This window comes from Phyllostomus hastatus, unplaced genomic scaffold (genome assembly GCF_019186645.2).
Source record: "Phyllostomus hastatus isolate PE091 unplaced genomic scaffold, TTU_PhHast_1.1 phas_contig_210, whole genome shotgun sequence".
NCBI classification, from domain to species: Eukaryota; Metazoa; Chordata; class Mammalia; order Chiroptera; family Phyllostomidae; genus Phyllostomus; species Phyllostomus hastatus.
Window position 1 is genome coordinate 16,215,094 of NW_025333737.1, and position 19,632 is coordinate 16,234,725.

General features: G+C 57.6%; 1 protein-coding gene across 2 annotated transcripts in view; it reads right to left on the reverse strand.

The window, feature by feature from the left end:
- Window positions 1–19,632, reverse strand: part of WNT3 (Wnt family member 3) — a 47,409-nt gene that overhangs the window by 10,694 nt on the left and 17,083 nt on the right. The gene's annotated exons all lie outside the window — the stretch shown is intronic.

A 19,632-nucleotide genomic window follows, 5' to 3' on the forward strand; every position in this document is an offset into this window, starting at 1 on the left:
AGTCAGCCCTGTGACATGGACACATCCAGCTTGCAAGGGTGTGGGAACCAGCATAAGTTGGGCGCCCTTGGGGAACACCTTGAAAGGAAGCCAGGACTGGGCAGATGGTACTGGGTGCCCAGGTCAAGTCCCTCCCACGCTCGGGGCCAGTTTCCCTGATGGGCACTGAAGGGTTTGGTCTGGGCAACCTCCCAGGGAGTCCAGGTTTGGGGGACCAAGTGAGACCTCAGTGACCCATGGGAAGGTGTTTTTAGGGCCCACGGCCCCACATCAGAAGAAGCAGAGAAGTCACAGGCCCCACAGGGAGCTTGCACACAGTGGTTGGGTTCCCCTTTCCAAATCCGCAGATGCCTTGGGAAGAGGGTCCAGAGACCCCCGGGCAGGTCAGACACACCACACAGATGCTTTCTGGACTAGACACAGGGATGAACCAGACGCCTGCCATTCAAGAGCTCTCACCACATACTCCTGATGGGTACCAGCAAGGGGCATGGTACCCACCGGCCTGGGGCTGGCTCTGGGCTCGGTTGCCAGAGGGATGAGGTGGGCACCCCATATTTTTATTTGTTAATTCATTCCGGAGGCAGGGATTGGGAAACCAGCTCTGAGAGTGTGGATGGTAACACTTACGAAACATTTCCAGATCTTGAGCATCAAGCCCTTTTAAAGAGCAGGGAGGGCCACCTGCAGGCCTGGCCTACCACTGAGAATGGCTATTCCTGAACTCCTCTGTGCTGGGCACCGGGCCGAATCTTTTCCTTGGCTTTGCCTGACCTAACCCTTCTAACTGCCCTGTGACATAGGATGTGTTCAGACGGCTTAGCCTTGCCGGTCGAGAAACCAGCCCAGACCACAGAACTGCCAAGGAGTTGCTCATGGGACCCCGTGCCTTCGGACTAGCACTCCTGGGGGGGGTGGGGAGCAAACCAGTGTGCCGCCCGTCCTCTGGGCCTGGGTGCTGGGAGTGGGCGTGCCCGCAAGCCTGGCCTGTCCACGCCCCAGGCCTCAACACCGAGCCCACCCATGCCTAGGTGGGATGGAGTGGGTCGGCCCAGAGGCCCTGCTGGGCACAGGGCACACAGCCCTTGACAGGGTGCGGCAGGCTGCCCTCTCCTGCCCTGCCCTGTTTACAGTTACAAACAGGTTAGTTAGCGTGCTCATCTTGATAGTCAAATCCCTGTTGCTTCTTATGTGCCAGGCTGGTGCTGACTGCTCGCTCCCTGTAATCCTCACAGCAAGTCTGTGAGACAGGAACTTCACTGTCACTGGCATCATCCCGTTTTATAGATGAGGACACTGAGGCCAGGGAGCTAAGTAACCTGCCCGTCTGCAGGACTGCAAACTCAGAGCTGAGCCTCCCTCCCCACTCAGTCTGCCTCTCCATGTGCTCTTAACCAGCAGGTGCAGCCCTGTCCCAGCAGCCCTGCAGCCACCGAGGAGGGACACAGCCAGGGTCCAGTGCAGATGGCTCAGCCCAGTGCCATCCTGGGAGGGGGGCTCAGGAGCAAGGCCCCCACCTCTGGGAAGAAGCCCAGGCCTTTCCAGCTCCCTCCTCTGACATTTAGGGTCCAAAGCCCTATATGGGGATAACGAGAGGGGAGCTGAGGCAGCACAGAGGACACTGGCCACAGCGGTGTTTGGTCATGAGTGTACAGCCACGAGGGACTCTGAGGAGTATGGCGGCGATTGCCTGCCCCCTCCCCACACCCTGGCCTGGGCCCTAACTATCCCAGAGCAGCATGGGGAGACCTGGCACCCACTTCCCGGCCTCATTGCCCCTCCTCTTGGCTCAGAGTACTGCCCAGTCTCCCCACCACAAGTGCCTTGGTCCCTGCCTGTGTCTGGAGGGGTGGACCGGCCCTGCGCTGCAGTGCCCACACTCTCCACTAGCCTGGCCCTCCCTTCTCCTCTGCACACTCTGACCTGGGCAGGCCTGTCCCAGGATCACCTCTGGCACCAGGTGTGCTTGCCCCACGTCACTCCCCATTCACTGGTCTGCTCACCAGCCAAGCCGAGTTCTCCAAGCTCCAGCCTCCCTTTGACCAGAGAGACGAACGTGGGGCCCGAGGGGCACTCAGGGATCCTTCCTTGCCTCCCCCCTCCCCATTACTTTTCTTCCTCCTTCTCCCCCCAGCCTTTTCCCTGCACCTCTTGTCACCCCTGCAGGCCTGGATACCCTCAGGCTAAGTGGGAGGCTGAGCCCTGGGTCAGAATCAGAACCTGTGGGAAGAGCCCTAAGAGAGTGCAAAGCAGAGACCCCCCAGAGAAAAGTGACTTGCCCAAGGCCATACCACCAGCTGTCCAGAGCCTCCCTGGCTGGCTACCACTGCGTGGAGCTGGGGGAAGGAGCACCGAGGGGTGCCCCTGCTGGCGCTTCATTTCCTCTTGGTGAGACTGCTCCTCATCCCAACCCTCCAAGGGGCTCCCTGCTTCCTAATTTCACCAGCTCCCTCCCACAGAGTCCCAGGCAGCCAGCCCAGCCCAGCAGAAGCCCGAGAACTGGGCACTGGCTGGTATGGCTTGGTTAGCCGAAAAGGCTCGAGTTACTCCCAAAACATCTCCCAGCGGGGAGATGCCATGGTCCCCTCCCCTCCCCTGAGAGTCACAAGCCCCTGCTGGCTGAGTCCTCCCTACAACCAAAGTGGATTTTCTCTGCAGTCACATTCAACCCTGGCAATACTGACAGCAACCATTTACCTAGCACTTACATGCTGGGCACTTCACACATATTATCTCATTTAATTCTCGTGGTAGTTCTGTGAGGGGGTGCTATCATCACACTGTACAGATGAGGAAACTAAGGCACAGAGAAGTTGGGGAATGTATAGGAGGAAGTTATCAGAATTCTGACCCTGGGTTTGTCCGACTCCCAGTGCGATGTCCTCTGATGACGATGCCCAGCCTCGGAGACGAGGACTTCATTTCCCTTCTCTCCCCAGACTCCGTCCCCTTCAGGCTCCCCAGATCCAACCAATTGTGTGGCCGGGAGACAGGCTGCCTTGGTTCGAATCCAGCTCTGCCACTTCCTAGCTGTTGATCTCTAGCAATTTGCTTAACCTTTCTGTGCCTCAGTTTCTTCATTTGTAAAATAGACATAAAGGGAAGTACAAATAATATAAACCACTTGGCACACAGTAAGCACTCAGTAAGTGGGGTTCCTTGTAGTGACCATGTGTTTAGGACCATCCCCAGCACTTTGTCCCCTGCCTGTCATCACCCTCATTCCCCTCGGCCTTCCATCCCTGACTTAATAGAACACATCACATTTTAAGAGCCAATTCCGACCCATCACTGGGAAGGATGCCTTGGAACAGAGCAAAGCTGTCCCCTGCCCAGCACTTCAGTCCTAATTGGGGTGACAAAATAGACACACAATCTGGCTGACTGTTAAAGGTGACCCAAAGGGCAAAGGCAAGGTCACAAAGGCGTTTCCTTGATGCTCCATTCGAGGGTTTTAGCTCAGATCTGGACATCCTGCCGGTAATTAGCAAGGGCCTCTGCGGATGCAGGTTTAGCTCCCCGGGCTGGTGCTGGGGCTAATGTAGCTGTGGCCACGGGATTGATATCTGCAGGACAGCTGCCCTCCCGCAAATGTGCCCTGCCACCCCTGACCATGAGCCAACCACCCACACGCTGCTCACGCCCGAAACTCTACCGCCCCAGAGTCACGTGAATGCAACTGGCAGCCCCTCGGCCCCATCACTGAGGTGCTCAGTCCCCTGGGGGAGGTCACACAGCAAACCTCACTCTGCTCAGTTCTTCGTAAAGAGTAGCTTTCACGAGATTTGTTCAGGCTGCTGAGTGGCTTGCAGCCGGGCTCCTTCCTACCTCTGCACCCCTCGCACGTGCTGAGCCCCCCTCCTGGAATGCCTCTCCGCTGCCCGAATCCCCGTAAGCACCCTACCCACCCTTCAACCTCCGATTCCTGGGTTGCCTCCATTCCAAAGTCTTCTGTGAGCTCCACACAAAAGCAACCTCTCCTGCCTCTGGATTTTGCCTCTGCCTTATTCAAACCTTCTTGTCTCAAAGTGCTGAACTGACTTGTTTCTAGTTCCATCTGGCCGTGCAAGTTCAGCTTCCTGAGGCTAGAGTTGTGTCTCCTTCCAATTGCCCTCAACACCTCCTCCATGACACACACCCCCCACACACATGCACACACACAAACACACAGAGAAACATGAGCACATTTGGTTTACCAATAGGCCAGGCACATGACAGAGGCATGCTGGTTTTCAAGGGAAAGAACGAAGGGACAATCCTGGCCATTGTGGCTCAGGTGGTTGGGTGTCATCCCGTGAAGAGGAAGCCCCCCCCCCAAGTTTGAGTCTCAGTCAGGGGCATGTGCCTGGGTTGTGGGTTCAGTCCCTGGTCGGGGCAAGTACAAGAGGCAACTGATGGATGTTTCTCTCTCACGTTGACGTTTCTCTCCCTCTCTTTCTTCCTCCCTTCCCCTCTCTTTAAATAAATATCTTTTAAAAAGAATGACGGAACAAGTCCTTCCCTGGAAGCCCAGTCTGCTCCCTGCTGTCTTGCAGCCCCTCATCCAGCCTACCCCCCAGGCCTCAAGGCATCCGGAGGTTCCGCCTACTCACAGAACAAGACTCCTGTTCCGCTGAGGAAGTTCCTACACTTAGGACCTGAGATGATGGCTAGGCTCCCAAGGTGGACAGGGGCCCGCCTGGCACTGGCAGCTGCTGAGGGGGAGGGGGGAGGGCTTTGCCAGGCCTTCCCAGCTGGGCAGGGGCTATTTATATACCCAGGTCCTGGCCCTGCCCTGCCCAAGGGCCCTGCCACCTTCCCCTAAAGACAGCTCATCTCCACCCCAACCACCCACCGTGCAGCTGGGCTGAGGACACACACAGGCGGTTGGGCGGATGGGCAGCAGGTGCCAGCAGGCAACAGGCTGCTTGTGAGACCTCCATGTTGACCTTTCAGGGCCAAATCCCCTCTCCAAATGGTCTGGACTTAAATACTGCGCACAGCCTCTTCAGACCCACACCCCACACAAGGTTACTGACCTCTGCGCAGCAACACCTCCTCCTCCCTGAGGGCAGAAGGTGGGCCTTCTCGGTGCAGACACTGCGGAAATAAAGCTTTTAACCCACCACCAGCCTGGGTGCTGAGGCGAGGCACACGGGGTGTGCAGTGAGACACCAACAAGTGCCCCACGCAGTGTGTCCTGTCCAGATATGCTGAGCCGCCGATTCTGCCGTCCCGCCCCCCAAGCAGTGCGACCTGTCCGCTGCCGGCTGACCGAGGGCTGTCGGCCACAGGGACAGGGGATGTACACTCTGCTGTCCCCACCATATGTCCCTCAAGGGACCATTTGGGTTGGAGTCCCGCAACCAGTCCCGTAGCCTCTCCTGCACCCGAATTTGTCTATATTTTCTACTTCGGACCCTCCCAATGTTACAGGATTTTAGAGATTGGAGGGGCTCAGGACTCATCTAGTTTAGGATGTCTCTTAACTGCTAGCCATTTATTCCAATTACACCACTTCCTCCCTTCTCTCCTACACAGAAAACATGAAAAGAGGGACTTTAAAAAGCTGCACTCGGAATTACCTTATGGCCCAGGAGTTCCCCTAAATCAAGACCCAAGAGAAGGGAAAGCAGGGGCTCAGATGCTGACAGGGCAGTGCGCACGGAAGCATTACTCACAGCGGCCGAAAGGTGGAGACTGTGCACGCGTCCACCAACAGGGAAATAAACGGCGGGCGCGGTCTGTCCGCGCGGCGGAGCACTACTCGGCCGTGAAAAGGAACGGAGTTCTGACGCATGCGTCAACATGGATTAGCCTTGACAACATTATGCCAAGTGAAACAAACCAGTCCCAAAAAGACAAGTATTGCATGATTCCACTTATATGAGGTGTCTAGAATAGGCAAATTCATAGTGACAGAAAATAGATTAGAGGTAACCAGACGCTGGGGAAGGAGTGGGGAGTTATTAATGAGTATAGAATTTCTGTTGGGATGACAAAAACTCCTAGAAATAGGTAGTGGTGATGATTGCACAACATTGCAAATGTACTTAATGCCACTGAATCGTGCACTTAAATATGGTTAAATTGGGGGTGAAGGGCCTAGAGCCCCATCCCTCAACCTTACCCTTACCATCATCTATGGCCCCTCTGCAGGATGCGATCCGAGTGCCACGGGTCTGACCCCTTCTCTAGACGCGAAAACTGAGGCCCAGAGAGGACGCGCCGTCCCCGCCCCTCCGCACGCACACACCACCAGCTTGGAACGCCTCCCTCCGGGCTCCAGGGCCACGCCTCCCCCAGTCCTGACCGCCTCTGCTGGTCCCAGACAGCGCACCTGACAATTCTGACCGGAAGAACTAGTGTCTCTTAAAGTGAGCAACATAGGGGCTGGGAAAGAAAGAATGGAGGGAGGGGAGGGACAAAGGGAGAGAACTGGAAAGAGGGAAGGAATCTGAAACGACCTCCTTTTTGGTTATTCGTCTCTGTCTTCTAGAGAGACCATGATGTTTTCGGAAATCTTACAACGGCCCAGGGCTCCGTGCTCTGCCTGCTGGCCCCTGGGCAGCACTGGACTGATGTCCCTCCCACCGGGTTCAGAGGGGCCCCACATTGGACTGGGGTGAGATGGAAACTTACAAAAGGGGAAGGAAAGGCTTCAAACTGGGCAGGCAGCAAAGAGCCAAGCATTGGCCTTGGAGCTTAAGGCTACTACCTTTCCACTTAGGTCAAGTGGCCACTCAGGGCTGCTGGATGTCATGTGGGGAACCTGACAAGTTCAGGAGCACATGACCAGTGGGGGCAGCCACGGGTAGCTTCCAAACAGCCAAAACCCACAGTGTTTCGGCAGTCGCTGCTCCTGACAAGGGAGGCCACCTGTCCTGACCTGGGGCCACTCACCCTGGTGTCTCAGCAGGGTGTTTATGATGAAGCAAGAGAGGAGGGGCCTAAGTCAAGATTCACAGGCCACCATCTTTCCTTGCCGGCCCACTGGTCCTCCCTGGAGCACACGTGGGCCCCATGAGTGCGAAGCACAACTCTCTGACTTCCCAATCCAGCCCTCCTGCACCCCTTTCAGTACAGGCCAAGGACAGGGAGTTGCCTCTGAGTCCAGAGGAGCTCAGGTGGTCCCTCTGTCCATTGAGCAGGTCTAAATACCCCGGAAGATGCCTTTCATCAAAGAAGCGGGGAGATCTCTATGGACCTTTCTCATCAGCCACCGGTTCATTCACTCAGCGGGCATGGATGTGCCATCTGGTTCTCACATGTCTGCAGCTGGGCTAGGGGCACCCCTGTCAGTGTAAGGGAAAGGAAAGGAAGGGAAGGGAAGGGAAGGGCGAGGTGCAAAGGGTCCCCATGTTGAACTGGGACCCAGGGTCCAGACAGGAGTCAATGAAGAAGCAACTATAAGAGCTTCTGAACCCAGGGGGTCCAGGCCCTTCTGCTGGACTTCCCGTCTTGACTCAGTCCCAGCCATGCAAACTGGGGCCCCTCAAGGGCAATGATTTTGGGGAGTGACTGAAGGTGCGTCCTGCCCTTGGGAGAGCAGGTTAAAATCTTTCTTTCGTAAACAAATTCATTCCTTGCCTCTTCACTCCAGTCCCACATTTGAGTGATGGCTGAATTGGGCAGAGTGCCAGGCCCGGGCACACAGGGATGGATTAAGCCACGCCCTCAGAGTGCCCAGATCAGGGGGCCTCTGTCCGTAACAGACCGACAGGCACTTTTCCAGCACCTGCTAGGTCTGGGCGCCACGAGGGCCATGAATGACTGATGGCGGTCCCTTGTGACTTAAAACCCAAATAAGCACCATATCAGAAACACAAGGTATAAGTAAGGATGTCCCAGATGAGGGAGGCCAGAGGGTCTCAGCCAGTGGTGACTAAGAAGGTGCCTCAGCTGAGCAGGTGAAAGATGGCTGGGAGGCGTCTGGGGTCGCCTCAGGGAGCAGCTGGAGTGGCAGGGAACAGCCCCAGGCAAGAGCCAGGACAGGGGCCAGCAGCCAGGCCACCTACCTGGAATCCAGGGACCGTACAAAGGAACAGGGAAGGGAACAGGGAAGGGAACAGTGAGAGCCAAGCTTTATTCCAGCCACTCGGGCAGCCATGAAAGTTCCCTAAGCTGGGTTTTAGAACATCGATTTGTTAGACAAAATCTACCTGCAAAATGGGGCCAGGGGTGCGCACTGGGGACTGAAAGCTGGGAAAGCAACCGGGGGGCCCGTGTGGGGTTCAGGTTGAGGAGGCTCAGGCCTGGCTGCACACTGCAGCCCCCCAGGGCACAGGCTTCGCTGGCGGCGGTGGGGGGGGGGCGAGCCTGTCGGGCAGCGGGGGCTGAGCACCACCCAGCTGAGTCTCAGGACGGTGGCCTCAGGAGCAGAGAGAAGGAAGTGAGTAAGCACGAGAAGCTATTAGTCACCTGGGAAACACAAGGAAGGAGGAGGGGATGAGCAAGGGTGGCCAGGGAGATGGAGATGATGTCAACCAAGAAAGGGAACGTAAGAGGTGATGCAGGCTTGGGAACAAAGAGAAGGAGTGTTGTGGGGTCCGTGTGACCTTCATGTTCAAACGGTGCCAGAGGTGCTGAGCGGGAGCCCAAGAGAAAGACAGAGGCCAGACATTCAGATGTGGAGATCTTTGTCCTGGAGCTCACGGTAGAATGACACCTCCTGGGCACACGGGAGAGTGTGAGACCCTCAGGAGCCTCATATGGATGCCGCGTGCCCAGGAAGGGACCCCAGGGGTGGCTGGGGCGACTCGGGGCTCCTCTGGGAGGGAGGGCGCCAAGAGGGGCCAAGGCCTCACACCCACAGGCTGGAACTTCAGGCGCAGAGGCGGGGAGGGCTCTCCCGAACCCCTGCAGGAGGCAGGTTGGTTGGGCCTGGTTCTGCCAACACTGGCATTAAGTACCCAGGGTTCGCTTCTGTTTCCAGATGTTCCTGATCAGGTCGCAGAGGCGCGCGGCCAACATACTCGGACGGAGTAAGTCATCTCGCTCTTCCTTTCCCTAGCTCCACTTTTGTCCTCGCCCCCCCACCCCCGGCACCCTGCATGTTCAGTCCACAGCCGTGTCCTCCTGAGGCCAGGGGGGACCTCCCAGCCCGGCAGTCTCTCCCCACCCAGGGTCGGCAAAGCCACTCTCACCCCTCGCCCTGGACCCAGGGTCTGGGTCTCTCCCTGAGGTTGGCGTGGCTGCAGTCTGGGCCTTTGAACTTAAGTTGCCCCTTCCTGGGTTTGTCACCTGTGCTGTGTAACCAAGATCTCCAGGAGCGTGGCAGGAAAGGGAAGGTGGGGTTGAATGTGAGGGACAGAGGGTCATTACAGGCCAGGGGTCCACAGTGCCATGGGTGAAGACACCCTCACACCCGGGAAAAAAAGAAACCCAAGTGAAAAACCATTCCCTCCCACTGGGCAGCAGCCCCTGAGAAGGGGCCATGGGTGGGGGTGGGGTAGTCCCATCTTCCCCTCCCTCCCTCACCTCTCCCGCACAACTCTCTGGTCCTCTGGCCATGTGGCTGCTTCTGACGACCCCACTCTGCCCCTGCTCCCCTGACTCCTAGAGGTCACCTTTCAGAAAACTTGTGGGGCCCTCAGAGAAGGTGGATGAAGGCCACCTGAGAGCCAGGAGGGCCCCAAGAGAAGGGTACGGGCAGAGTCTCAAAGCTGAAGGGGTCCCTCAGAGGCTGAGCTCCCAGCCCAGGAGGCAGTGGGGGCGCTGGCCCTGCCCTCCATCCCGGGAGCCCTGTGGGGTGTTTCTCTGGGGAGAAGAAGGAAGGGAGGGGAGGGGAGGGCGGGGCAGAGCCGCGGCTGGAATGTTACAGCTTCTGTTCTCCAAAGCAGCTCCCAGAGCGCCTGGCCTGCGGCTCCCGGCTGATCTGATAAGATGTGACAAGGCGGCCTGAAAAATGTTGAAACCTGTAAAATGTTTAAACCTGTTTTTGTTGTGTTGGGAGCATGAGGTTTTTCCCCCCCTTCAATTTCATAGGAAAGTGGAGTTGATCAGAGCGGAGCAGGGGAGGGGGTGGGAGACTGGGATTGTTCCCTTCAGCCAAATTGGGGGGCGAGGGGGGGGTGCAAAGCAGGATGGTCAGACCTGGGGTGGAGGAAAGGAGGATGAGAACTGGGAGGAAGAAAGGGGTGCGGGGGAGGGGGGCAGGGGAGGCCTGAGAGAAGGGTGGCGCAGGGAGGGCGGAGGGGGTTCTGCAGCTCTGGCCTGTCAGCAGCTCCAGCTAGGGTCCTCCTCGGGGCTGCGTGCCCCCCTTGGCACCCCAGAAGACACAATGAGCCGTGGCTATCTTCCTTCAAACAGGCACTGGCCCAGAAGAGTCACCGGGGGCCACAGAAGGGCCTGAGCCCCGGTGGGTGACAGGAAGTCAAAAGGAGGTGGGCCCTGCCTGGGACCTCACTCCTGAGACCCCCTCCAAGGGGCTCCCGAGAGGCACCGAGACCACAGGCGGACAGACGGTTACCGGTGGAGACGACTCCCGAGCGCACTTGCCGTGCAGAGGCGTTTGGAAGTCACCGGTGAGCCCCAAAGGTCTCGCCGTTGTTCGGCAGAGCCCTCCACTCTGGAGCTAAAAGCTGCAGTGCAGCCTCTGCCCCGGACGCGGGAGGGTTGCCCGCTCTCTGCTCCACCTGTGAGGCCGCTGAGGCCCAAAGCCGGTCGATGACTGGCTTGAGGTCACAACTGGCTTGAGTCGCCATCAGTTTTGGGCAACGTTACCAAAATTCCCTCCAGTGGGTCCAGTCTTTCCAACTGAGAGATACTGAGCATTCTAGAAACCACGATGGGACCAGGTACGTCTGGAGCGTCCTCTGTGTACAAGGAAGACGCTTTAAAAAGTCCTGTTGAGAGCCCTGGCGTAGCTCAGTGGATTGAGCGCGGGCTGCAAACCAAAGCATTGCAGGTTCAATTCCCAGTCAGGGCACATGCCTGAGTTGCAGGCCACAGCCCCCAGCAACCGCACATTGATGTTTCTCTCTCTCTCTCTCTTTCTTCCTCCCTTCCCTCTCTAAAAATAAATAAATAAAATCTTTTAAAAAAAGTCCTGTTGATAAAAGTCTCTGCCCGAGAAGCTGGTCTTGCTGGTCTCTTGCTAGATGGAGGAGGCAGGGGGTGGGGGCGGGGCCGAGAAAGAGTGCCTTCAAAGGGCTCGCCGGGGTGTCCAGCCTGCGGCCAGAGGCCCACATGCAGCCCAGGATGGCTGTGACCGGGGCCCAACACAAAATCATAAATTTACTTAAAATGTTATGAGATATTTTTATGATTATGTGTCGCAATGTATTTAACGTGTGGCCCAAGACAGCTTCTTCCGGTGTGGCCCAGAAATGTCAAAAGGTTGGACGCCCTTAAAGCGTTCTGTAAACCGCCACACACATTGCTTATTCTATCACCATATCATGCCGCAGAACACCGAAGCTGGGTGGAAACCTGGGCATCACCCAGTCTAGCTCCTTGGGGCAAACGCAAGCCCAGAGGGACGATGACGTGACTTGCCCAGTCCTCTGACCCTCCAGCCAGAGTGCTGTGTGTCCCTTACACCATGCCTTCCTCCTCGGAGCCTGCGGTCCGAGGGCTGGGGCTTCCTCCAGGACACGTGTATGGGGGGAACCCAGTGCACATGAGACACAGCCTCCGCCCACCTCAGGCCCCGCCCTCCCACAGGAGAGACGCTCCCACAGGCGACCACTCTCTGTGGCAGAGTGTGAGACATCCCATCGGGTGTAAACCGCGAGGAAGGGACTGCTGAGGGAGAGGGACTGGCAACAGCAGGGAAGACGTGTGTGAGGTGACGCTGGGGCTGGGCCTTGAAGTTGAGTTCGGCCTGGACATCTTTCACCCTGGAGCTCTGCCATGTGTCTCCGCTTCCCACTCTCCCAGTCACATTCTAGTCTACATGTTTCCTAGAGCGTGTTTGCATCCTTAGCTCATCTCAGCCTTCTAACACTCCTCCCGCCCCAGCGCCCCCAGCCCGAGTTCTATAAGGCAGGTTCTAGTCTCCCATTTTACAGACGCAGAAATGAGGTCTTCACAGGGTTTGCTTGCTTGTCCTGAGGAGCCAAGGCTGCTGGGTTCCTGTGCTACTTTGCCCTCAAGCCCAGTTCCGGTAAAAGATAAGACATAGCTCGCCTGGCATTCTTGTTCATTTTGGACTCCAGCTCCTCCAACAGGGTCCCATTTTAAAATCCCCTCTCACTGCGTCCAGTTTAACCTGCACTCCCAGCACTTATACACGCCGCAGCAGCAGTGACCTTAAACACATTCAATGGAATTGTCCACTTACTTTCTCTTCACTAAACTTGAGTTTTTTGGAGAAGAAGAAGCACTTTCTGCATGCTGAGCAGAATACCTGGTTCACCCGTGGAATCAGCATTCTTGCTCCTCTTGTCACACTGGACAGCTCCACCTGTCACCCCAGGCATTCTCCTATCTGTCCCCCACCCCGCCCCCGAGATCCCACAGGCTGCCCCCAGGGCAAGCTAAGGGCAGGTGCTGGCCCTACTAGTTCCCTGGGCCTTGGTTCCCAGCTGCTGCTTCCACGGTCTGGGGGGCCTTTGTCTGGCTCTCAGGGAGAAGCCCAGGAGGGCTGCTTTGCTGGGAGCGCGCTCTCTGAAACGCCGGAGTCAAGTGAGCGTCTTCACCCAACAAATGTGTGCGCTGGGCCAGGCCCTGTGCTGGGTGCCGGGGGGCACAGAACGCACATGGGGCACTCCTGGTCTTGCAAGAACATCCAGCTCAGCCTTCAGGCTGCCCCCAGGGAGCCCATCCTCCCCCACTCCTGGGCCCAGATGCCCACCCACCCTGCCTCACAGCAGCCAGACAGCACTGACCACCCCTTGGTGAGGGGCGGGGACTCCAGGACTTCACCTGTCTCAACTGTCCCACCCACCTCCTTGCACCATGCCTTTTGGAGGACCAAGGTCACGTGTTTATCAGCTGCTGCTAGGGTCAAGGACGCAGGCTGTGGTGTTAAGGCACGCAGATCCCTTGGGCTGGTTTTGAAACATACAAGCATCTGGTTTCCAAAGTCAGCCTTGCTGAAGCAGCCTCTGGAGAGGAGACCAAGAAACTGGACCATTAAAAACCTCCTCCAGGGTGTGACGGTGGCACAATATAAGATGATGCCACACAAAGTACCCAGCATCCTTAGAAATTCTCTGGCCAAAGCTGTTTCACCTGAATCTCACCAAGCTTTTAGAAGTAACTTCTGGATGTCAGGAGAACCCGAGGGACAGAAGAACAACCCCGACGGCACTGTGGGGAGGGGGCCACCAGACAGATTCAGGATGTGAGAGGGCCACAAGGCTGCAGGCCTGACTCCCCCCAAAACACCAGTGGCGTTTTTTTCAAGTGTGTGTGTGTTGGGGGGATGGGAGGGAGAGAGCGGAGGAATCCTGTAAAATGCTAAAACAGGTGAACCAGGAGAAAGGCATACTGTATGTACAGTCGTGCTTCTTTTTGTTTTTCGGATTGATGATTTTCACAAAACTTTGTAGGAACAGCAACAACCCAAACTCCAACCAAGTCGTGGGGACCTCTGCAAGACAGAGACACAGCCGGGCTGTGGCGGAGGCTCTGGGCCTGCCCGGTGGCAGGGGCGCAGGGGCGCTCGGGGGAGCGCGTGCTCACCGCCTCCCCAGGTGGGTATTCCCCCACATTCCCGGGAGCGCTTCCTCGCGCCGAGTCCCCCCACGGCGCTGAGCACGCGCAGGTGAGCGCAGCCCTGCCCGGCACCTGGACTTCCCCGCTCGGCTTGGGGAGGCTCCCCACGAGTTCAAAGCGGCGGCTGCCTCTCCGGGTCCCCTCCCCGTCCGCGGGCGAGGCGGCTCGAGCGAGCCTCAACATCTTCCTTTGCGCCCCTCCAAATGCAGCAGGCCCGAGTCCTGCCTGCTGCCAGTCCTCCCCTGCGGGGTCGCTGCAGTAGCTCCCCCGTCCTTCCTTCTCCAGGGCTCGCTACCAGGGGCGCCTAGGTTTCGCAAGCATTTACTCAGTACCTACTAGGAGCTGTGTTCCGGGTCCACGCAGGACCGCATCAAATGTCCAGCACTCAGAGGGACAGGTCACTGGTGCTCAGCCCTGGCTGCATGACAAATGACCCCCGCTTGTGGGGGGACTTAAAACTACGGGTGCCTGGGCCCCAACCCCAGAGAAGCAGATTTCATTGGTCTGGGAGCTCCCTCCTCTCCGTGGCACCCTCCTGTCGCCATTTGAAGAGAAGGCAAGGTGGCGAAGCCCTGTCTTAGGTCACAACCTACCCAGGGTCGGACGCGGTGACACAGGGACAGCAGTGCTTCCTCAGCCCCCTGTCCGTCCTCTGCGGAGGAGGTGCGGGCGCCTTCTCGTGCTCGGAGCATCAGCGCATCCTTTCCAACCCAGGTGTGGTCCACCTCCCCGCGCGAAGTAGCCCGCTCCTTCGTCCTGTCTCTCCTGGCCTCGTCTCCATCTTTACAGCGACGGAGGCGGAGCGTTTATGACCCCGTCGAGTGTTTGGGCATGCCCCTCCACCGCACACGGCGAGGTCGGAACCGCGCGACCGCCAGCCCCCGCACGCCTGTTTCACGTGCGTTAGAAAACACATGCTAACATCCATTGGAGGAGACAAGATAAAAAGTCTTTCAAAAGAAATCATTTCCTGCTGACCCCCTGCCCCCACCTTAACCCTCACACCCCCTGGTTTTACGGCCCTGACTTCCCTCCTGCCTGGTGTCCAGCTCACGGTGCTGAGCCGGGCCAGTGTGTCTGGAAATTCGTTCCTGGGGCTCCAGGTACCAAGGCCTGTCTCCCACTGGAGCTGCCCATCTTTCTCGGTTCTGGCCCACAACTGCTTTTTGTTTTTGGCCTAGGACTCCGAGTTCCCCACTCCTCTCTCACTGGAAGTGCTTCTGTCCCACACGTCCCCGGTGGAGCCCACCCAGGGGCTCACCACCCTCCACCCGCCTTCGCTCCTGCCGCCGCCCCGCCCCCCCCCGCCCCGCTGCGCACAGGGCCCCGCCTCCCCACCCCACCAGGCTGGGGCCCCCCCCCCGCCAGTGCCACAGGGAATGTCTCCGTTTTCAACCCCGTGTTCTAGTCCCGTCCGCTACAGAAGTAGAAAGGAATTTCTTCCAGGAGAAACACACTTTGAACAGAAAATGTAAAGTAATCTCACACACACACACACACACACACACACACACACACACAAATAGCAAACATTTCAAGTAAAGAGAATTTTAATGATCGATTTCTCTACGAAAAGGAGGTACGTGCAACACGAGAGGCAACGCACCCGAGCGGACGAGCGCCAGGCGAGGCTCCCTCGGGAGTCACCCGGCCTAAGAGAAGGCCAGGCCACCAGGGAGAGGAGGAGGTGCCCACCAGACACCGGGCGATGAGGTAATGGGGACGCCCAGAGCCGTAAATGAAGTACAGGGGAGCACACACCCCGGTGTGAATAACGCAGTGTGGGGCGTATTTATTTGGGCAGAGAGTGGTTAGTAAGGTTATGAGGAAATAATTCCTGAACTCGGCTGCAAGTAAGGTGGTGAGGGAACCAGTTTACTGGGGCAGTCAGAAAGCTTATTAGTGAAAATAATAATAGCTAACATTTACTGAGCCCTGACTAGTGCCAGGAGCCATGTAAAGCCCTTTACATAGAATATACCTTTTAATTTGCCACAGAACCCTGTGAGGTACCATTATCTCCATTTGACGGCTCAGAGAGGCTAAGTAACTTGTCTGGGGTCACACAGCTCGGCAGTGGTGGTGCCGCCAGGGCTAACAGAGCAGCAACAGGGGAGGTCAGTGGGGAGCGCTCAGGAAGGAGCACGCTGACGAAGGGCTGAGTGGGGAGGGGAGGAGGTGGTCGGGCCTGTCCTGCTCCCCAGGCCGCTCTCTGCATCTATAGTCCCGTAAACTCCAACACGAGGGCCCCTGCCTACTGATCTTTTTCCTTTTGAATGTTGTCATGGGTCGTCCACGCCTGAGGTTTATGTCACTGTGTCTCAGATAAGGCCGGACCCGCACTCAAGGCGTCCCCACGGGGTGGTGGCGGGACGACACCTCTGTCTGAGGCCCGGAGGGATTTGCGTGTGACAGAGGACTTTGGTTTCAGCATCTCTTCCAAGAAGCCAAACCCAACAGGTGCGGACAGATGTGGGCATGGGTTCCCGAGAGAGGTCAGGGTCCATGACTCGTGTTCTAGCACCTTCCAGCATGCAAAACATTTCCCCACATAGCATCTTGGCTAACCCTCTCCACAGACCCAAGAGGTAGTATTGGCTCTTCCCCCATGAGGAAACGGAGGTTCCCACAGAGGACTGTAGCCAGTAGGCGGGGGTGCGGCTTGACCCCTGCTCCCAAATCCCTAGTGCTGTTATTTTCTTCTCTGCCTAGATCCCACCCTCCGGTGCCAACCAGCAGATTGCACTTGTCGAGCGCCCACTGCGTACGCTGCACTGAGTGCACACCTGGTGGGGTGTACGATGTAATGGGCAGGCCGTGGGCACAGGGACAGAGGACGAGAGCGAGGAGACCAGCCAGCTCACAAGCCGTCCTGGCAGCAACAGGGAGACCAAGAGAAGGAGGACATAGAGTGGGGCGGGGACAGATCATGGGTAAGACATCCGTGGTAGACTTTTGTGCCCTGGGAGAAAAGGGAGAGGCCGGGTGCTCTGAGGACATCTGCATGACACAGCTGAAATTCCAGGAGCAAAGTGGCGGGGAGGCCAGGGCCCAAGGTCCCAGCTGACGAGTTTAAATCCCACAGTGAAGTGGGGGCCACCCTTGGCCTGAAAGGTGCCCAGGTCCTGTGCAGGGCTGGTCCCCTTGGGCAAGAGCCCGTCAGAGCAGGAGCACTGGGGTCATCTGGCCCCAAATAAAGGCCCACAGGGGGCCGTAGGACCCAGGGCTCACACCCACTGGCTCTGTCCGTAGCCCCAATTTGGGAGTGCAGCTGAGACCCGGTGGGGCTGAGGAGCCCAAGGCCTCGGCCAGCTGTGGAAGGGGTTCTGCCAAGTCTTTATGGAATTCAGATCCTCCTTTGTTCACGGAACGCACTGTGCCGCCGTGGAGGAGATAAAAATCTAAAATTCAGCACCTTACCAGATTCTCACACTAGTCGAGCTTTCAACAGACCGACCTGTACCTTCCTGGGGACTCTCTCCTCTTCACCTCCCCTCCTCTCACGCCCCCTGCCAGACCCACCCGCTGTCCCACGCCGGGGCGCGTCGCCTGTGACACCTGGTGAGAGAAATCTCATCTGCCTGCCTACACCGTCCCTCCGAGCCACCACTTTGACTCGTGTCTGTCCCCAGGTGCTGAGGGAGTAGCTGCTCCTGTGCCCAGAACGAAGTCCCCCAACCTCCCCTGCTCCCCGAGAAACAGCCTCCTCCCTGCACGGCACCACGTGTAGCCCCTCTCCCAAGACTCCACGTCTCTGCCGTGTGGCCAGACCGGGGTGGTGCTAGAATAAAGCCCCGGCCAGAATGGAAGGAAGAGAACACTGGACCGACCCTGTGACTTCTGGGGTTCTCCTCCCAAGGCAGGGAGAATGGGGTCAGTCTACGGGGTCCAAGAAGTCCGGCTGGCCCATTGAGAAGGGATTCCAGCATGCTCCCCTCAGAAGTCAGGGAGGGCCCCCCAGTCCTGAGGCCATTATGACCACCCCTAACCCGTGGCTGCTGACCCTCCGCAAGTTTTCTGTCTTCCGCCCGGATAACCTGCCTGGGTAGAAGCGGCCGCAGGCATCCTGCCTGTGAACACCGCCCAGGCACACACAGGAGGGCCTGGGCGAGGTGCTGCGGGCGCTGATCCCACACTGAACACCAGGGTCTCTCGGCCCGTCCTGCAGCGGGGTGGACTCACCGGGCACCCTAAAGGGCGTCCCGCCTCACCTAGCACATCAGGCCTATGAAGAAGGTTCTGGCAACCCTTGGCCTCTCAAATAATTTGTTCTCACCTGCTGATACACTCTCTCATGCACACACACATACGTACAACGCAGTCACACAGTGCCATGGAGTGCCAACAATCGGCACTCGGCAGGGCAATGGCAGGTAAAGAGAAGTGGAGGGGCCACCCTGCCCCCAAGAGGTAAGCAGCGCCCTCAACGCTTCCAGGCCAGGACCGGCTGCTCCAGCTGACCTGGGTCCTGGCCCCCGTGCTACCACCTGCTACCCTGTCCCTTTAGGAGGCCTCAGCTTCCTAACAGGGAAATGGAAACATCGCCTGCTTCAAATTTGAGAGGCTGGGGGAGGAGTCCTTGCAGTAACAATGCAGGTGAGGCTCTCATCACAGTGGTTGCTGTCGCTGGAAGTGCTAACACAGGCCCGGGCCATTCTCCCAGCCAGGCACTGTTTCGCGTGCTTTCTACCTATGAACTCATTCATTCCTCCAACGACCCTGTAAGGGAGAGGCCGTTATCACCACCACCTTTTCCCAGGGAAAGTGAAGTGCGGAGATTCAGTAACTGGCCTGAGGTTACGCTGATAGTTAGAGACACATCCTGTCTGGCTCCCGAGCCTGCGGGCTTCGCCACGGGGCTCGGCCCTCCCTCTGGAGGGAGCCGGAGGAGCGATCCATCATCATTCAGCAGCTGCGGACCAAGCACGAGCACAGGGAGGGGAGTGTGACGTGGTCCCTGCCCTGCAGGGGCTCCAGTCTCACAGGGAGACAGATTGCCCAAAAAGAAAATTCCGGGAGGCCTACTGTGGAAGTGATTCATTCTACCAGAGGTGATAGGGGTGTGCTTGGTGGAAATGCCGTGGACAGCGTCTGACCCTGGCCCGCGTCCCCAGAGTACGAAGACTGGCTACGCCTGGTTCCTGACTGCCTGATGGCAGAGGGTTCAGCTGGGTGGCGGCTCATTGGCTGACTGGTCTCCTTCCTTCCTTCCTCCCTTCCTTTCTTCCTTCCTTCCTTCCTTCCTTCCTTCCTTCCTTCCTTCCACCCATCGTTCATTCAGCTCAAGCTCGCCTGGAATGGGTGCTGTGGGCTGAACTAGTCCACACAGGACAATTTCAAAGCCAGAGGAATCTCAGCCAGACTGCTGAGAACCAGACCACAGGACAAACTGACATAGGAGAGGGGTAGGAGAATCTTCTAGTTCACATTTTCCAAATGGGTGATAGTTGCCAACTGTGGGGGAAATGGGCTCCGAGGTTAATTACTTTTGGAAAACAGCTTAAACCAATGAAAACAAGGGTCATCCCTGCAGGACTTCTCTGTTGCTAATATGCTAATGAGATGCAAATATGCTCATGAGCACCATCAGCACCAAGAGGTTGGAAGTAGCAGGTGGCACTTCTCAAACCTATGGGACCCCAGAAGCCCTTCTCAGCAGGATTACATGGGGCCGGTGTAAGAAGCCCAGGACGTGACGTCCCGCTCTGACCCAAAGGTGTAGGGAAGATCCGGGAGGGGGAAGTCAGGCAGACTCCCAGGAAGGTGGCAGCTCTGAGCTGGATTTGGAAAAATCCTGGCCAGGCCAAGGGCAGGTGGAGGGTGATAGGAAGGAGTTTTCCCTTAGGGAAAACTATTTTATATACCGGAGGCCCAGGGAAGTGGAGTTCTGCCCCAGGGCGGGGCGGGAGGACCAGCACAGAGACCCAGCAGGACCTGGCTGCCGCGTCCACGTCCGTCCGCTTTCTGCTGTGTGCTGAGGGGCTCTGC